Source organism: Callospermophilus lateralis, chromosome 2, assembly GCF_048772815.1.
Source record: "Callospermophilus lateralis isolate mCalLat2 chromosome 2, mCalLat2.hap1, whole genome shotgun sequence".
Classification (NCBI taxonomy): Eukaryota; Metazoa; Chordata; class Mammalia; order Rodentia; family Sciuridae; genus Callospermophilus; species Callospermophilus lateralis.
The window spans coordinates 33,640,213-33,656,403 of record NC_135306.1 but is presented as its reverse complement, the minus strand read 5'-3'; the positions used below and the strand labels follow the sequence as shown (position 1 = coordinate 33,656,403).

The following is a 16,191-nucleotide window of genomic DNA, read 5'->3' as shown; positions in this document are numbered from 1 at the left end:
GACTGCTGACATTCTACAGCAAGACTCGCTACCCTCAAACTGTGTTTGTTTACTCCCACAACCTGCAGCTCATTCTCCCCAACTGTTTCCCTGCTTGACCCCCACAGCTGACCACAAGCCCTCCCTGGTGCCCCTTTCTACTCCATAATAGTCTCCTGGTTCCCATATCTCAGTGCACTTCACGGTACACAACTAGTTATCTGTACCCACCACCTCAGGGAGGGGAGGGACAGGCTTAGTCATCTCTTTATCCAGCAGTTCTCTGTAAAGGTTTGACAGCTGGTCTGGCTGGCGAGAAGATGAGTCTTGATTTCTATAGTCAGACGGTTTGCTTGCTGTCTATACTCCCACCATTGTTGCTTTCTGGCTAATAATATGACATATACTGGATGTGGAATTAGAAAGGGAGGCACCTACGTGTCTCTTATGGTCCTAGATGATGGACTTCAGCACACACTGTGTCATTGACAATGGACAGAATGGCATCTTGCCTGGTTAGGCACTTGTTATATGCTTGCTAACTGATGAGTAGATACAGGGGCTTTAACCCTGATGTAAAGATGGAGTGGAGAGGCCCTGGACTGAGTGGAGCAATGGAGACTGCTAAGGTAGCTCAGTGCTATTGCACTTGCCTAGCATGCAGGAAGCCCTGGGGTCCAATACCCAGCGCCAGAAGAAAAAAGAAAAAAAATGTGATGGGAATGAAGGAAAAAAATATTGAAATTTAATTTAGTTAGCATAGGTAAGAAGACAAGAAAAAGTGAAGTCAGGTCTTAAGGATTAGGGTGATGATCCTTACCCAGTTTGAATGGAAGATTAAAATTTTGGTTTTGCACATACTGAATTTAAACCAACAGATCTCTGAGTGAAGATACATACAAACTATTAGATATATGGGGTGAACTTAAGGGAGAAAACCAGGCTGGAGATAACCACTCTTAAAGTCATTAGTGTTTACTTGAGAAAGTTTTTACTTGAGAAAACAAAAACAGAAAAGTAGAGACAAGATAACAATAGAAATTATCTCTAGCTTAAAAAAAATTTAATATTTACAATTAAAGTGGTTCAAAATTCAAGAGTATTATGCCAATTGATTAAAATATTTATGATGAAATTTTAAAATTCTGATGTTTAAGTGAAATAAATGGTCTCTTTTTATAATGGTCTCTTTTCCTACCTCCCCCCCAAAAAAGGCAAAAATTCTCAAATGTCTACAAGTAAGGAAGAAGTGGTTTCTACTTCACTGACTTTAGAAAATGTTTCCATTTTTAAAATCAATTAGTTGTTGATGTAAGTGTAAAATTAATCTGGTGCTAGGACAGTTTGACAAATTACTTGGCCTCTCCCTCATACCATATACCTAAATCAGTTCCAGGTGGATTGAAAACCTGAACAGTGAAAGCTAAGACAGAAAAACACCTTCAAAATTCGGGACTAGGAAAGAATTCTTAAATGGGACACACAAAGTACTACCAAAAAGGAAAAAAAGATTGATACATCATATTAAAACTAAGAGCACCTTTCCTGAAAAAGACATTGTTAAGAAGATGAGATAGCAAAGCAGAATAGAGGAATATCCCTCCCTGAGAAGTATATTGAATGTTCAATACAACTATTCAGAAGAAAAATGGGCAATACATTTGAAGGAGGAAATCCAACTGACCATATAAAAAGGACAATATAAAAGGGGTCAACCCAATAGAACACGGGAAAGGCAAGCTTGAAGATGTAAAACTGCTGTGTAAAACAGTAATACCTTTGGAAGAGTTCAGGCTTCTCTCTTATAAAGTTAAGGTTGGTCATACTCTGCAATCCTGTACTTCCAACAGCAGTGTGTGCGCTGGTGCAGAATATATTGGCAAAAAATGTTAACAGTTAACACTTTTCATAGTAGTTACAGGAATCGATGTTCCTTAATAGTAAAATGGATTTTTTTCAACTAATGGTATATTCATATGCAATAAGAAAGAACAAATAGCAATAAGAAAGAACAAATTACAGGTACATGAAACATCATGGATTTATCTCACAGAGTTGAGCAAATAGAAACAAATTGTAGAGGCTCAGGAAATCAGGATAGATTACCCTAAGGGTCAAGAAGTTGAGCATCTTTGGGAGGGAGCTAAGACCAAGAAGCAACAAGCTGGTTTTTGGGCTTCTGACAAGTCCTGACTGAGGATTGGTTTGCACAAATGTTCATGCCTTTAAAAGTCAGGAAATAGCCAGGCCATATGGTGCACACCTGTAATCCCAGCAACTCAGGAGGCTGAGGCAGGAAGATCAAAAGTTCAAGGCCAGCCTCAGCAATTTAGGAGACCCTGTCTAGAAAAATCAAAAGGTGTGAGGATGTAGCTCAGTATTAAAAAAGGGGAGAGAATAGAAAAGAAAGATCAGGAAGCACATTTATGTTGTGTGCTCTTATATGCTTGAGACCACAACAAAAATGTTTAAATAATCTGAAATATTAAATCACTGCTTTATTTTTCAATATATGGCACATACGCCTTGAAAAGAGTCTTATACCTGTGAGTTTTATAATATAGAAATACCTCTTTGTGAAAATATTTTTAAATGTTTTTTAAAGTGTTTCTCTCATTAGTAATCTATATACCAGGATTAAAGAGTTTATTTTATTAGGGTTTCCTCCTTCAAAAACTTTTCCATAATAATCCAAATGGAGATGTGTCCCCACATCCCTACAAATTCCTTTGTATGAGCCATTTGTTTTGTTTATCATAATACTTAAAATTTCTGTTTGGGTTTAGGTGGTTTGTTCTGGAAAACACAGCCTTTTGAGAAAGTGGGACTTTCTGTGGTGGTTATTTTAAGACGTTCGTTTGGACACTCCATTCTCTCTCAGTAGAGTGGAGAGAATGCGTTCGATTCTGTGTTGGAATTACACGGTCACCAAATGATAGTTATTAAAGCCTGGGCTCCTGCCAGACCTAGCTGGGCTGCTAAGACGGGATGGATCGCTACTTCAATGCGAGGAGAAGGTGCGGCAGCCGAAGGGCTGGCCTTGCTCCATCCACTGTGAGGACCTCTTAAAAATTCTAGACCCCGAGGGAATTAAAAATCTGCCCACCTTTTCCCAAACAACTCTACATCGCTTAAACTTCCTGGGGTAAGTGGGAAAGGGCAGATAACACATTCCCTGGGCTGCGGAGCCGGCTTCCAAGCCTTTTTTTTTTTTTTTGCCCGGAGCTCCCACCCAGCGGGTGTCGTTCTCGGCCAGGGACCTTGCGCTGAGCTCGGGCGACCCCGAGTTGGGGGTGGGGAGGGCGGCGGGCGGGGCGGGGCGCGGTGACAGCGCGGAGCCGGGCCCGCCCCTGGCTCCCACCCCCTGGAGCCCTCAGCGCCCGCCCGCTCCAGCTCGTCCAGCCCCGCGCTCCGCTCGCCCGCCTGCCGCCCGCGCTCGCCCCGCCGCCGCCCGCGCCCGCGCCGTCCTCGCCGCTCCGCGTCCCGGTAAGCCCCCCACCCTCCCAGGGTCCCTCTGGTGCTTGCGGGGCTCCCTGCCCCCGCGCCGGGGCCCCAGCCATATCTGGGCAAAATATTCAGCTGTCGCCGCCGCCGCCAAGAGGGACTGAGCGTGGCTCTCTCTATAAATAGCTGCCGCCTCGGATTGCCTTCGGGACTGGGGAGCCCGGGTGTCGGGGTCCGGCGCCCCGCGCTCCGCTCCCCCGGCGCTCCGCTCCCCGCCGCCTGGCGCGCATGGCCCCGGCCAGGGCGCCCGCCCTCTGAGCCGCGTCTGTAAACGCCAGAAAGAGCCGGGGGCTCTGGCAGAGCAGCGCCGGGGGCCGGGGTCCTGGTGGAACGGACTCCCCGCCGCCGCTGGTCTCCTGTGCTGCCGGCCTGAGCGCCCGCGGGGCGCTCTGCTGGGTGCAGGTGCCCGCCGAGCCGGGCCCCGGGGCGCGGTCTCCTCCACCCGCGGAGAGTCTGGGGGCGGGAGTGGGAGCACGAGGCTCCGGGGACGCGGATCCCGGGTTCGCGCTGAGCCGGCCTGTGGCAGGAAAAGTTTCCCAAACTGCGGGAGATGGGCAAGGTTTAAAGCACCACCACACGCGCTTTACGCAGCCCGGCGGAGCGGGAATTAGCCTGGAGGCAGGAGCCCCCTCGCTACGGTCAGCTCGTGGAGTGGCATGGGTAGGGTCCTACCCTTCTCTGGACCTCGCTTTCCGGGTTTGCAGGGAGAGGTTAGGTCCCCGCAATGGAGCTAGGAGCGCGGCCGGTGAGAGCGGCGGGGCGGGTTCGTGACGGCCTGCGCTCCCGCCACCTGTTCACCAGCTCCAGGCCTGGGACACGCTGGGCACAGCCGCCTACATCAGGAGGGGTTGCAGAACTCAGAGACTGGTGGATCCCTGAATCGGGTGTATTCTGGAACCCACTAGAGCCCTCCAATACCCTGTGGCATACACTCCCGGGAAGTGTACCCCGGGGGTGCTTACTCTCCGCTGGGTAGCCATCACCTTGCAAAACAGCAAGGGACCCATACAGCTTTAGACCCAATGAACTGGGCAGGGCCAAGGGTTCCAGTCCAGAGCTCCCTGGCCTCAGTTTCCCCGTCTGTAAAACACCTATGACATGCCTCCGAGCTGCAGCGCTCCCTCCTCTTGCCCACCCACCACTTCCGTTATCGACCCTCTTTGAAGTGCTCATCTTTGCCGCCTCAGACTCTTGAAAACCACTTGGCTTAAGCTATTAGGTGTCCACATCATACAGCCCGCCCCTGAACCCAGGTGCTAAGACCTCAGAGCACCCCCAGGGCTCCATCTTTCTCCCCAGGTGACGGCCATCTTGTCCCCAAGCGCCTCAGAGCCCCCTGCTCAAGGTCACGCTGCTGAACAGCAGGTCTGCAGACTCCGCCTGTTTTTCCTCATCTCTTTCTGACCCTTCCCGCTGTGCAAGCAGGTCTTGGGACCCTCTGAGCACCTAGTCCATGCCCCTCTTTTGTGATCTGCAACTGAACAGGATTTGCCTTTGCTAGAGCAATGGTGCTGTCACCCTAGAAGGCTCAGTTTTGTTCCTAATGCCTCTATTACATTTTCTCTATAGCCATCTCAAAGCCTCAGAGGTAAAATAATTAAGGAGAAATAGAGCCATATAGCAAGGTTCTCATCAATTCAAGCCGCACAATAAACAGGCAGATGAAAAACAAGGAGCACCATCCCTTTAGTGTGTTCTCTCTGGTGAGCTAGTCTTTTAAACCCACGTTTTCCTCAGTCATTGGCCCCTGGGTTCCTAGCAGCCTAAGTGGAAAGCCAGAGTCCTCTAAAAATAGCCTCCGCCCCATCTTATCAGGGTCTCACACCTTCTAGCTACTCTAGGGTAGGGTGGTTTCCTGCAGCTCAGCAAAATATGAAAACAGGGAGCAGGTAGTGGCAGCTGTGAATATCAAGGGTGGTCTGGCCTGGGGGTCAGAATCCCTGGCTCCAGCCCCAGCTCTGCTGCCCACCCAGAGTGACCTTGAGCAATGAGGAGTGGCCAAAATGGTCTCTAGTGGAGGGAATCAAGAGGGCTCAGCTCAGACTCTCATTTGGAAGACTTTCTAGCATGAGGAACTTAAAGTGCCAGGCATGAAATCTGAGGCATTCCCTTGTGAGGAGAGGTTGGGAAAGGAGCAGGAGAAAGTGGCTTCCCAAGACCTCAAGAAAGAGAGAAGTGGGCAATAACATTTGTTTCAGAGAGAGAGGGTGGCGAGAGCTAGGGAGGGGATATTGGATTTGACAGAGGGCATGGGTGAATTTCACCAGGGCATTGCAGAGGATTCAAAAACACGATCTACCAGTGACCTTTGTCCAAGCCTCAGTTTCCTGCTCCTAACAATGGGGATAAGAACTTCATTCATTTCCTCCAGGTTTGCTGAGGGGATTGAGAGGATTCTGGGAAAGCCCTCAGTGGAGAGCTGGGCACCTCGTGATGGTATTATTATTGTTAGTGAGGGACAGAGGTGGGAGCTGAAGTGGAAATAATTTCCAGCTCTTTTTAAAAGCTTAAATGTTAGAACAGGTGGCATATACCTGTAATCTCAGCAGCTCAGGCGGCTGAGGCAGGAGGATCTTCATTTCAAAGCCAGCCTCAGCAACTTAATGTGGCCCTGAGAAACTCAGCAAGACCCTGTCTCTAAATAAAATATAAGAAAGGCTGGAGATGTGGCTCAGTGGTTAAGCACTCTAGTGCCAAAAAAAAAAAAAAAAGCTTAGCTAAGGAAGGGAGAAGGAAGGGAAAGGTGGTAGGAGCCAGGGACAGAGCACAGAGGGAGGAAGAGTGTGATGGAGGAGAAGAACACAGGAGAGGGAAAGGCAATTATAGAAGAACCTAAGGGGTCAGAACTGAGGATCTTCCTTAGTGACTTGCTGAGTGTCACAGATCCCACAGGTGGCCTTCATCCTCTGGAACCAGGTTGAGCAAAAAAGGGTAAAAGAAAGCAGATTCTGGTTGGAGGTCCTTATGTCCCCTGGCAGACTTCAGTATCTGCAAAGGAGCTGGGTGATGGGCCATGAAGGGTGGCTTGACCTGCCCAGGGGCCTCCTGACCTTGGCTTGCTTATTTCTGAAATGACATCATCTATCAATGACTCCTACTGAGCCCAGTCATAATGGCCTTTTCCAGTCAATGTTTTGATTTTTCAGTCTTACTAATGGACCAGCCAGGCTGCCAACATTTCTAAAGATGCCTGCTCACTTTCCCTTAAAGCCAGAACACCAGATAGATCAATTATTTGGCTGCTAAGAGCCATTATCAGCTTAAAGCCACAGGCCTTCTACTATGGAGCAATGTGAGTTAGCACAGTTCCAGGGTCACTTCCTCCCTTTTCTTTTTTGGTTGATCGTGGTAGGACATGATTTGATTCTCTTTGCTGGTAATGATAATGAAAGAGTGAGCTCATTGGAGTCAGCCTAGGACAAAGTCTGGACAGTTTTCTTGGTATTAGGAGGTGCTAGATCCGTCTCTGATCTGAAAAAATAAACAAACTCAAGCATTGTTTCCATTTCTCTTTCTCTTATGTCTTTTTGCAAAAACGAGCTTTGTGAAAGAGCTGGACCTTACCTGGCCTGGGGAGAAAAGAGGGAGGGAGGGGGAGACAGACCCCACCCCAGTGTACCTGTCTCATTTTATCTGCCCAGAGTCCCCAGCCCCAGCCACCCCTCACTCTGGGGTCAGTAGGATGGTGCCCCCAGGCTGGTCCTGGAGATGACTGTGGTGGGTGGTAGGTTATGACCACCAGATGTTTTGCCCAGAGGAAGCCTGGGAAGCAGATACCATGATCTATCATGATCTTGGCCTCGGTCAGCCTTCTTCATGGACTGGCTTTCAGCCTCTCCCTTCAAAGCTGGTGTCACTTATAGCCCTCCTCTCCTCCCAGCCCACATCCTCTCACAGTCTCATCCACTCCCATGACTCTGACCACCCTGTGATCCCGAGTTCTGTGTCGGCCTGGACCTCTGTCCTCAGCTGCAGGCATCTGTAACTCCTGCCAGTTGGACAAGAGCAATAGGATGTCCCAAAGGCACTTCAGTCCAGCAGGCCAGACCCAGGCTCTTCCCCCATCCTCTTCCTGTGTCCCCGGCTTGGTTGCCAAGGACACCGTCCACCCAGCCACCAAGCCAGAAGCCTCCCTTCCCTTCCCCACCCTTACGTAAGGCCGCCCAGTCCTGTCAGTTCTATCCACCACCCCAGTTGTCAGAAGATCTCTGTGAAGTGGAGCTCTGACCGGGTCACTTCCATTTCAAGGAGTCCCCCTTTCCTCCTACAGACCCGTTTCCTTACCATGGTCCCAAGCTACTTCTTTGAAATCACACGGATTGGGGTAGACCCTCCCCCCAACCTGTGTGCCTTCTGATCATGGCCCAAGCCCACTGTGTCTTCCTGCTTCTGCTGTCCCTTCTGCCTGGAATGCCATCATCCTTCAGAACAGACCTCCTCGGTGCCATGTCTGTGCTCCCGTTGCCCTCGGCTCCAGTCATGGTGTGTTCTTTTTTTTTTTTTTTTTTTTTAGAGAGAGAATTTTAATATTTATTTTTTAGTTCTCGATGGACACCACATCTTTGTCTGTATGTGGTGCTGAGGATCGAACCCGGGCCGCACGCATGCCAGGCAAATGCGCTACCGCTTGAGCCACACCCCCAGCCCCTCATGGTGTGTTCTGACTAGGACCATCCACTGACCTGTCCATCTGTGGGGAGACTGAAACCCCCTTGAGCCTGGGGTTTGTGGCTCATTTATTTCTGCCCCCCAGGGGTCTGCCTCATGGCTCAGCTGTTGACATAGTGCAAGCACTTTAGGACTTAATTAATGGCTGCCTGTTGGATGAATGGAGTAAAGAACAAGCAAAACAAAGCTCTGTGATCTCCATGACAGTCACTCAACACCAGCCAGTCCTTGCAGCAAGATTTCCTGTTCCAGCAGACCACCCGCTCCATGAGGGCACATGCTACCCATTCTGCTCCCTGCCAAGTCCCCAGTCCCTAAGGGCCCCCACACAGTGATAGCTAGTGAACCAATCCATGATCTCATCTGAAACTCACAGGGAGAAACGGCAGGTATAACCACCCCTTTATGTCATTGGACAGTGAACCCCAGCAGGCATTGCTCCAGGTCATCTGGCTGGAGAGTAAATTCCAGAAAACTGAAGTGCTCTTCAGGGTTCCATCAGCTTGAGGGACGAGAGTCCTAATGTGTCAGGACTTCCTAACTTTCTAAGGTCCACTTTAGTTATTTGGGATCTTTTTAAAAAGAGCAAGTTCTGGTTCAACAGGTATAAGATGAGGCTTGAGATTCTGAATTTCTAATGAACTCCTTGCTTCTAATAAGCACTAATATGTTTATTGGATAATAAGCCTCATTTCTCCTAACAAGCTCTAATAGTCATAATTAGGTGATACTGATCCTGCAGCCACAAGCCACCACAGGTTAAGCATCAAGGTGAGTGCCGGCCATTGATGTTCTCTCCTGCCTGTTGCATTTAAGATAGGATTTTATAAAATCCACAAATGAATTTATCTAAGCCCTGGCTCAAAATCAAAGGCTCTTCCTGGCCAGGACACTGCTTCCAAGTTTGGTGTCTGTGAGCACAGGATGAATGTCTGGCCAGTACTGGGATGGGGACCCAAGACAGCTGACACTCTGAGACAGCAAAACCGCTCAGTAGTGTATACATGTGAAGGTGATGGAGAAGGAGACTGGAAGAGACTTCCTCCATGCAAACTCGGGAAGATCTAAACGTTTGGACTGGATTGTGATATTGCACGCATCTGTGTATGGATTTTATATCAGGTTTCACCTAACCCCATTAAAAAGGCCTGAGATGGCTTAAAATAAACCTATGCAGGCAATGTAACTGGTAAGAACAGATCAATTTAAAAGGGCAGAAACCTTGAAGATGAGGATCGTGAAACTCTTTAAGGATCTAATTAGCACTGTGAACCCTTGTTCAGGAAAAGTAAATATATTTATACACACAACAGTAACCTTGTCGTTTCAGTGGGCATGAGGATCCCCCTGAAGTCCATTCAAAAGCAGGTTAAAGACACCAAACACAGAGAATAAGGAGAGAAAATTCTGCTGCATGCTGGCTGAAGGCAGCAACTGTATTTGGACACTCAGATCAGCTCTGAGATGAGTCATGGAAGCCATGGAAAAAAGGAGTCAAGATGGATTGGAGGGCTCTTTATATCCAATAGAAGTTGAAACATCAGGCTTTCAGAAGAGAGAAACGTTTCTATTCTCCATATAGTATCAGGATAGGGCACTGGGTAGAAGGCAGTTTAGCAGAGTGGTTAAGAACGTGGACTCTGCAGACCATCCCCATGGTTTCAGATCTAAGGTCTCTCAGTTACAGACTCTATCTCGGGTAACTTTTAACCACGCTGTGCTTTGGTTTCCCCATCGACAAAGTGGGATGATTGTGGGGATTAAATGAGTCACGTGTAAAATGCTTAGGACAGCGATTGGGACAGCGTCAGCGTTATGTAAGTGTGAGCTATTCTGGGAAGGGAGCAGGGATCACAGGTACAATCAGATTTCCTGCCTAGATTTGAATACCGGCTCTGTTGCTGATTAGCTTTCTGGATGGTCGACTGGTGTCCTTGTAAGGAAGGTGAACACCCACACCCAGGAAGCCATGGAGGTAGGAATCAGAGCTCGTGTGATGGGGCAGCAATCCCAGGAAAGCCAGGGCTTGCCGGCTCACCAGAAAGCAAGGAGAGAGGAATAGGACTGATCCTCCTTCCCCTGATTCTCCCAGAAGGAGCAGGCCCTGCCAGACACCTCCATTTTAGATTTCTGGCCTTGTGAACTGTGACAGAATACATTTCTGTTGTGTTAAACTGTCTTGCTTGTGGTGATTTGTCGTGGCAACCCTAGGATACTGAAAGAGTCCAGTCACTTCACTTCTCCACACTGAAATTTCTTCATCTGTAAAATAGGGATGATAAAAGTACCTACTGAGTTAGTAAGATTGCATTAAATAGCCAGGCACAGTGGCGCATGCCTGTAATCCCAGCGGTTTGGGAGGCTGAGGCAGGAGCATTGAAAGTTTAAAGCCAGCCTCAGCAAACTTAGCAAAGCCCTAAGGAATTTATGGAGACCTTGTCTCTAAATAAAAAGTAAAAAAGGCTGAGGATATGGCTCACTGGTTAAGCACCCCTGTGTTCAGTCACCAGCACCCCCCAAAAATTACATGAAATAATGTACATAAGAGCTAAGCATGGTGCCTGGTGTGCAAGAATTATGGCATAGTGCTTGCTGTAGAAGATACAGTGACATAATGGTCAATTGCAGCCTGAAGGAGGGTGTGGGTGGTATTCCATTGCTTCTCTGTACTATAATTTATTTCTCCAAAATCCTGTTGATGAACTTCTATGGGGTTCCCAGGTTTCTTGCCGATACAGATTGTACCAGCCAATTTGGACATTTATCTTTGTTCAATACGGTGAGCAAACTAGTAGACTAAATTCCTAAAGTGGAATTGCTGAGTCCAAGGGTGCGAGGACCTTGACGGATATGGCTTCTGCTGAGGTGAAGAGGCTACACCAGCATATACTCCAGTCCCCAGGAGACCGCAGACCTCCCCCTGGGCTGGGAACACTGGAAAGCGCCACGTTTTTCTGATTTTTTTTTCGACTTTATCATTCTGATAGATGATGCTGATACTTCATTTCTCAATTTGCTTTTCTGTCATTCTGGGCCAGGTTTGTTACCTGTTCACATGTCTATTGGCCATTTGGACTTCTTTTTATGTGAATCACCTATTCCTTTCCTCTTCCCACGTTTCCCCAGGGCAGTTCTATTTTAGTTGTTTGCTCTTGTAAGAACTCTCTGTCGAGTAAACAAATTAGCCTTTTGTTCTGTGTACAGCAAATATATTTTTTTCTGACTTGCCATTTGCCTTTTGCCATTGTTCTCACTAATTTTCATATTGTTTGTTCAGAAAATACAAAAAAAATCTATGTGACCAGCTGCTGCGGGTTAAGGTGACAAGGTTTACATTTATAAAACAAAGAATGAGAATAGGAGTGAGGCCCACAAGCTTTTCTACAAGTTCACGTTTATTCTTCCAGTGCTTTCTAGATTGTGGCTGTCAAATCCGATAATAACGCTGCGCATTCATTCAATAAACAGCACCTGAGAGGTGCGGGGCTTTGTGCAGGCCCTGGGACATGGAGATGCTTGCCCTCCAGCGGCTTTCAGTCTCAGGCGAGATGGGGTGCAGCAGGACAATGCAGTCCTCCCAAGGACCTCTGGAGGCCTCTGCCGTTTGTGCTATGATGTTGGCTCCCTGGAACCCTCTGGAGCTGGTGTGGAGGAAGGTGAAACAGCTGGAGCTGGGCCTGGGGGGCCAGGGGTGGCCTGGATGAGGGAAGCTGCAGAGAGGTGGGGGAAGGAACCATGACAGCTGTTTCCAGGGCAGGTGGGCAGGCAGCTGGCACAGGGAGATGCTTTCAGAATCCTTTCCTGGAACTCTTGCTTACAATGACCCCTGTGGTGACTCAGACACTGCCTTGGCCCCAAGAGATGCAAAACAAAGATATGGGTTGCTTGCGCATGTGCACACTCACACCCACACCCACACCTACCTTTCTAATTTAAACCATTTGACAACTTCGACTGATGCATGGACCTCGGAGACTCACGGTGCTGTGGGATGGGGCTCACAGCAGCTGCAAAAATCGACAGAGTCAAACACTATGTTTAGTGTCCCTGCTTTTCTGGAAGGTGCTTTCCTGTATGACTAAGAGAATGAGCTCAGCCAGAGAAAATAAGGGCGGACAAGCCAGAAAACAAGCCTTTTAATGAGAGCCGAGCCTCCTCTATTCACTATGCCAAACGTGTCTTCCATGATAGTACCAGGCTTTACTTAAGGACTTAAGGGCCTTAAGTCTCATCTTGTCAGCTCCCCTATAGCCACACCAGCCGAGGCACCTGCCCTCTCTGGAAGACTTCATCTAGTGCTCTGTCATCTCCTCAAGCCCATAGTGACGGGGCTCCCTGCCTTGTGAGCCAGTCCAGGGCATCCCTGGGCATTATTATTGTTAGAAACTGCCTTAGGCTGATCCATGTCTTGGTGATCTCGGTGAATCCATGTCTTCTGCCCTCTGGGAAACCAGGACCATTTCAGTTACCTTTTCCCTGGGTCAGCCCAGAGGGGTTACAGAGAGGGACCACGTTCCTCATGGTCTTTCTACACACAACAGCCTGCTCACCTTCTCTGTATCAGTCAGCATTACCCGAGAGAAGGCCACATGCACAGAAGAAGTCACCTATGTGGCCAGCGGACATATGAAATGTGCCCAGCATCCTTAGTCATCAGGGAAACAGTGAGGCGCCCTACCTTCCACCAAAATGGCTAAACTGAAAAGTACTGACAATACCAAGAGTTAGCAAGGACGTGGAGCAACTAGAACTCTCACACATTGCTGGTGGGAAAGTAAAATGGTACCATCACTTTAGAAAACTGACAATATCTACTGAAACTAAATATATGCCTTCTCTGACCCAGCATATCCTATTTCTGAGTACATAATCAAGAAAAAGTAAGTGGTTATTTCTACTGAAAAACAGACCCATAGCACTATTTCTAGTTTCCAAATATTAGAAATAACCTAAATGTCCATAACAGTAGAGCAAATACATCAATTATGGTACATTGCATATAGTGGAATACTACAGTGGAATGAAGAAGAACAAACCATTGCTACGTGAAACAGCACAGATGAATCTCACAAACATAGGGTTGGGTGAAAGAAGCCAAGCCCAAGGACATACGATGTTCAACACAGTCAAAGCTAATCTGTGATTGTGAAGACCAAAATCACAGTTACCTCTAAGGGAGGTTGACTGGGAGGGGGGTATAAGAAAGTCCTCTGGTGTTAGAAATGTCCTGTATCTTCACCTGAGTTTTTCCGTAAGTGTATGTATATATCGGTGAAAATTTGGTGAGTTTTACACTTAAGACTGGTACTAGACTGTCTATAACCTATGCCTTATGAAAAAAGAAAAAAATTCCCTCCCCAACAAAAGAGCAAAGGCCCAGGGTTGGGTTCTTGCACAAAAGCGAGCGACCGTGGCCCTTGTTTGACACCCTGCTTTCATCAGTACAGCTGAGATCTCCCCCAGCTCTGGGGCCAACATGGCAATAGCGGGCCATGGACGGTCTCTGAGAACCCCACATCTTCCTCGTGGCTGCTGAGCCGTGTCTACCATGCTGGGCTTGCAGGTGGTTTGTTGGGCCCAGACATCGGTGGGGGGGGGACTGTGGGGAGGGGAGAGAGAGGAGTGATCTGAACTGCCCGGTCCCTTATCACTAGCCCACACCCCCTGAGGAGAGCATGCAGTCCAGGCTCCAAGCGCTGCTCTGTGAAGGCTGCTGTCAGAGGGGCGGGGCTGCTGTCAGAGGGGCGGGGCTGCTGTCAGGGAGGCGGGGCTGCTGTCAGGGAGGCGGGGCTGCTGTCAGGGAGGTGGGGCTGCTGTCAGGGAGGCGGGGCTGCTGTCAGGGAGGCGGGGCTGCTGTCAGGGAGGCGGGGCTGCTGTCAGGGAGGTGGGGCAGGGATCCTATTGCAGGTCCGAGGGAGCCCCAGGCCCAGGCTCATCTGTAACCAGGCTGACCCAAGGTGAGGTGTCTGTAAAGAGGGGCTCCTGGCTCAGCCCATCGCTCCCTCCTCCTCCAAGGGTGGTGGATGAAGAATTGGCACATGGGACACCATCCCAGAGAAATACAGCAACTGGCTCAAGATCACACAGCCAGTTTTCAACCCAAGTCAGGATTTGTAAGCAGGACCCCGACTCCCATCCAGTGCTCCCTCTGCCATGATGCATTGGCAGCTTCATAATGCCCCCAGGGACTGGACATTTGAATGGGTTGAAAGTCACTAGGGAGGACTGGTCACAGCTGCAACAAGACTGAGTCTGGCTGTGGGACCTTCAGGGTGTGTGTCTGGCCTAGGAACAGATTGCACACCTGTGCAGGTGCCCAGAACCTTGCTCTCAGAAGAACCTGGGCTTGGTTGAATGCTCAGCAGTCAATAACTTGAAATTATTAAGACTTTTTTATCTTTGAAGTTGAACTTTTTCTTTTTTTTTTTTGTACCTGGGGTGTTTAACCACCAAGCCACATCCCCAGCCTTTTTTAATATTTTATTTAGATTCAGGTTCTCCCTGAGTTGATTAGGGCCTCACAAAGTTGCTGAGGCTGGCTTTGAACTTGCCTCCTGCTCCAGCGCCCTGAGCCTCTGGGATTACAGGTGTGTAATCCCTGTACCTGGCTCAAGTTGCATTTTTAAGTGGAAACCCGAGTGGACAATGGAGCATTCACCAGGGCTTCGAACCTCAGCTCACATGGGTTCCTCCTCCTACTGCCTCTCTGCTTCCTGGCATGGGTTCATGGAGTCCCGCTCCCCTGTCACTGGACACTGTGGCCCTCCCCACTCCTGCCCAGCTGCCACTGGATCCCTCTGCATTCCAACCATGTGCATTCAGCTGGAAACCCTATAGGGCAAGCCTCTCAGCACCTCTTCCAGATCCCTAGTGTCTTGCCCAGAGGTTGCAAAACCCTCATTATATTGCAGCATCTGGTCCAAGACACTAGGGACCCAAGACAGGGGTGGATGAAGGATTGTGCTGGGGCAATGACCAGTGGGAAGGGAACTGACCTGGATTGACACCCCACCTCCAGGGCAGCCTGTGTCCATCCTGCATCTGCAGGAGGTGGAAACTGGCAGCCAGTGGACACCTGGGCGGGGCGGGGGGGTCACACCATTAAATAATAACTAAAAAACACTATGACAGATGGAGAGAGAGAAAATGAACAGAACAACCTCATAGTTTAGTATCTTCCCTTTTGAACAAAGGGCCCCACATTTTCATTTTGCACTGGACTCAGCACATTCTGGGGGCAGCCCTGCCTGGGAGAGTTCTGCAAGGCAGGGTGAGAAGCTGGGCCACCTTAGGTAGGAGCTCCTTGGGGAAGCAAGCAGACATGGAACTTGGACCTTGGTGGTCCAGGGAGCTTAGCCCCTCCACCAGCTCTCTCCCCATGCCTCTCCTCTCCCCTTGCCTCTCCTCTCCCCATGCCTCTCCCCTGTCTGGACCCCATCATGAGTGACAACACACCCAGGGACATGGAACTGCAGCTGTAAAAGTGGTTGTTTTTATAAGCTGCAAAGCTCTCTGCACGAGGGAAAGATGGCTATTGGCATAATTATCCAATCATATTTTATGACCTTGACCTCAACTCTGAACTCTGAGGAAGTGACACCAAACTTCCCTTACTCACTTGTCTACGCCTTAGACAGCCAGCCGAGTGCTGGCTGACTCTTCCCTTGCTGGTCCGCTGGCCTGGGGTAGGATTGTTTGTTCGCTCTGTTCCCTGACTGACAGTTCAGTTCGGTTTGCAATAATCACACCTTTCTTCTGAGGCAGACCAGGGCTGAGATGTGGACAGCTGATCACGGGCCCCACCTGTGGGCACAGAGAGATGAGGGAGCCAGCGTCTCTTGCACTAGGCAGGGGAGCGCTGCTTCCACATGGCCACCCACAGAGGTTGTGCCAGGAGAGAGGGCTGGGAGCCTGTGTCGGGGGAAGGAAGGCACTTTGAGGGCTTCCTGAGGCTTTGAGGGCACAGGGGTGGGGAGAGAACATTCCAGGCTACAGACCAGCATCAGTAGGACCTAGGGCTGGAATTCCAGGGATGCTCTG

The 16,191-nt window shown here is 49.2% G+C and overlaps 1 protein-coding gene across 1 annotated transcript in view; it reads left to right on the top strand.

Annotated features, from left to right (window-relative positions):
• Positions 1 to 3,356: 3,356 nt before the first annotated feature.
• The window catches only part of Tmod1 (tropomodulin 1), a 76,753-nt gene continuing 63,918 nt past the window's right edge, over positions 3,357 to 16,191 (top strand). The window contains exon 1 of the mRNA XM_076845787.2: positions 3,357 to 3,465. The gene's annotated coding sequence lies outside the window, so the exon portion shown is untranslated. The remainder of the gene's footprint in view (positions 3,466 to 16,191) is intronic.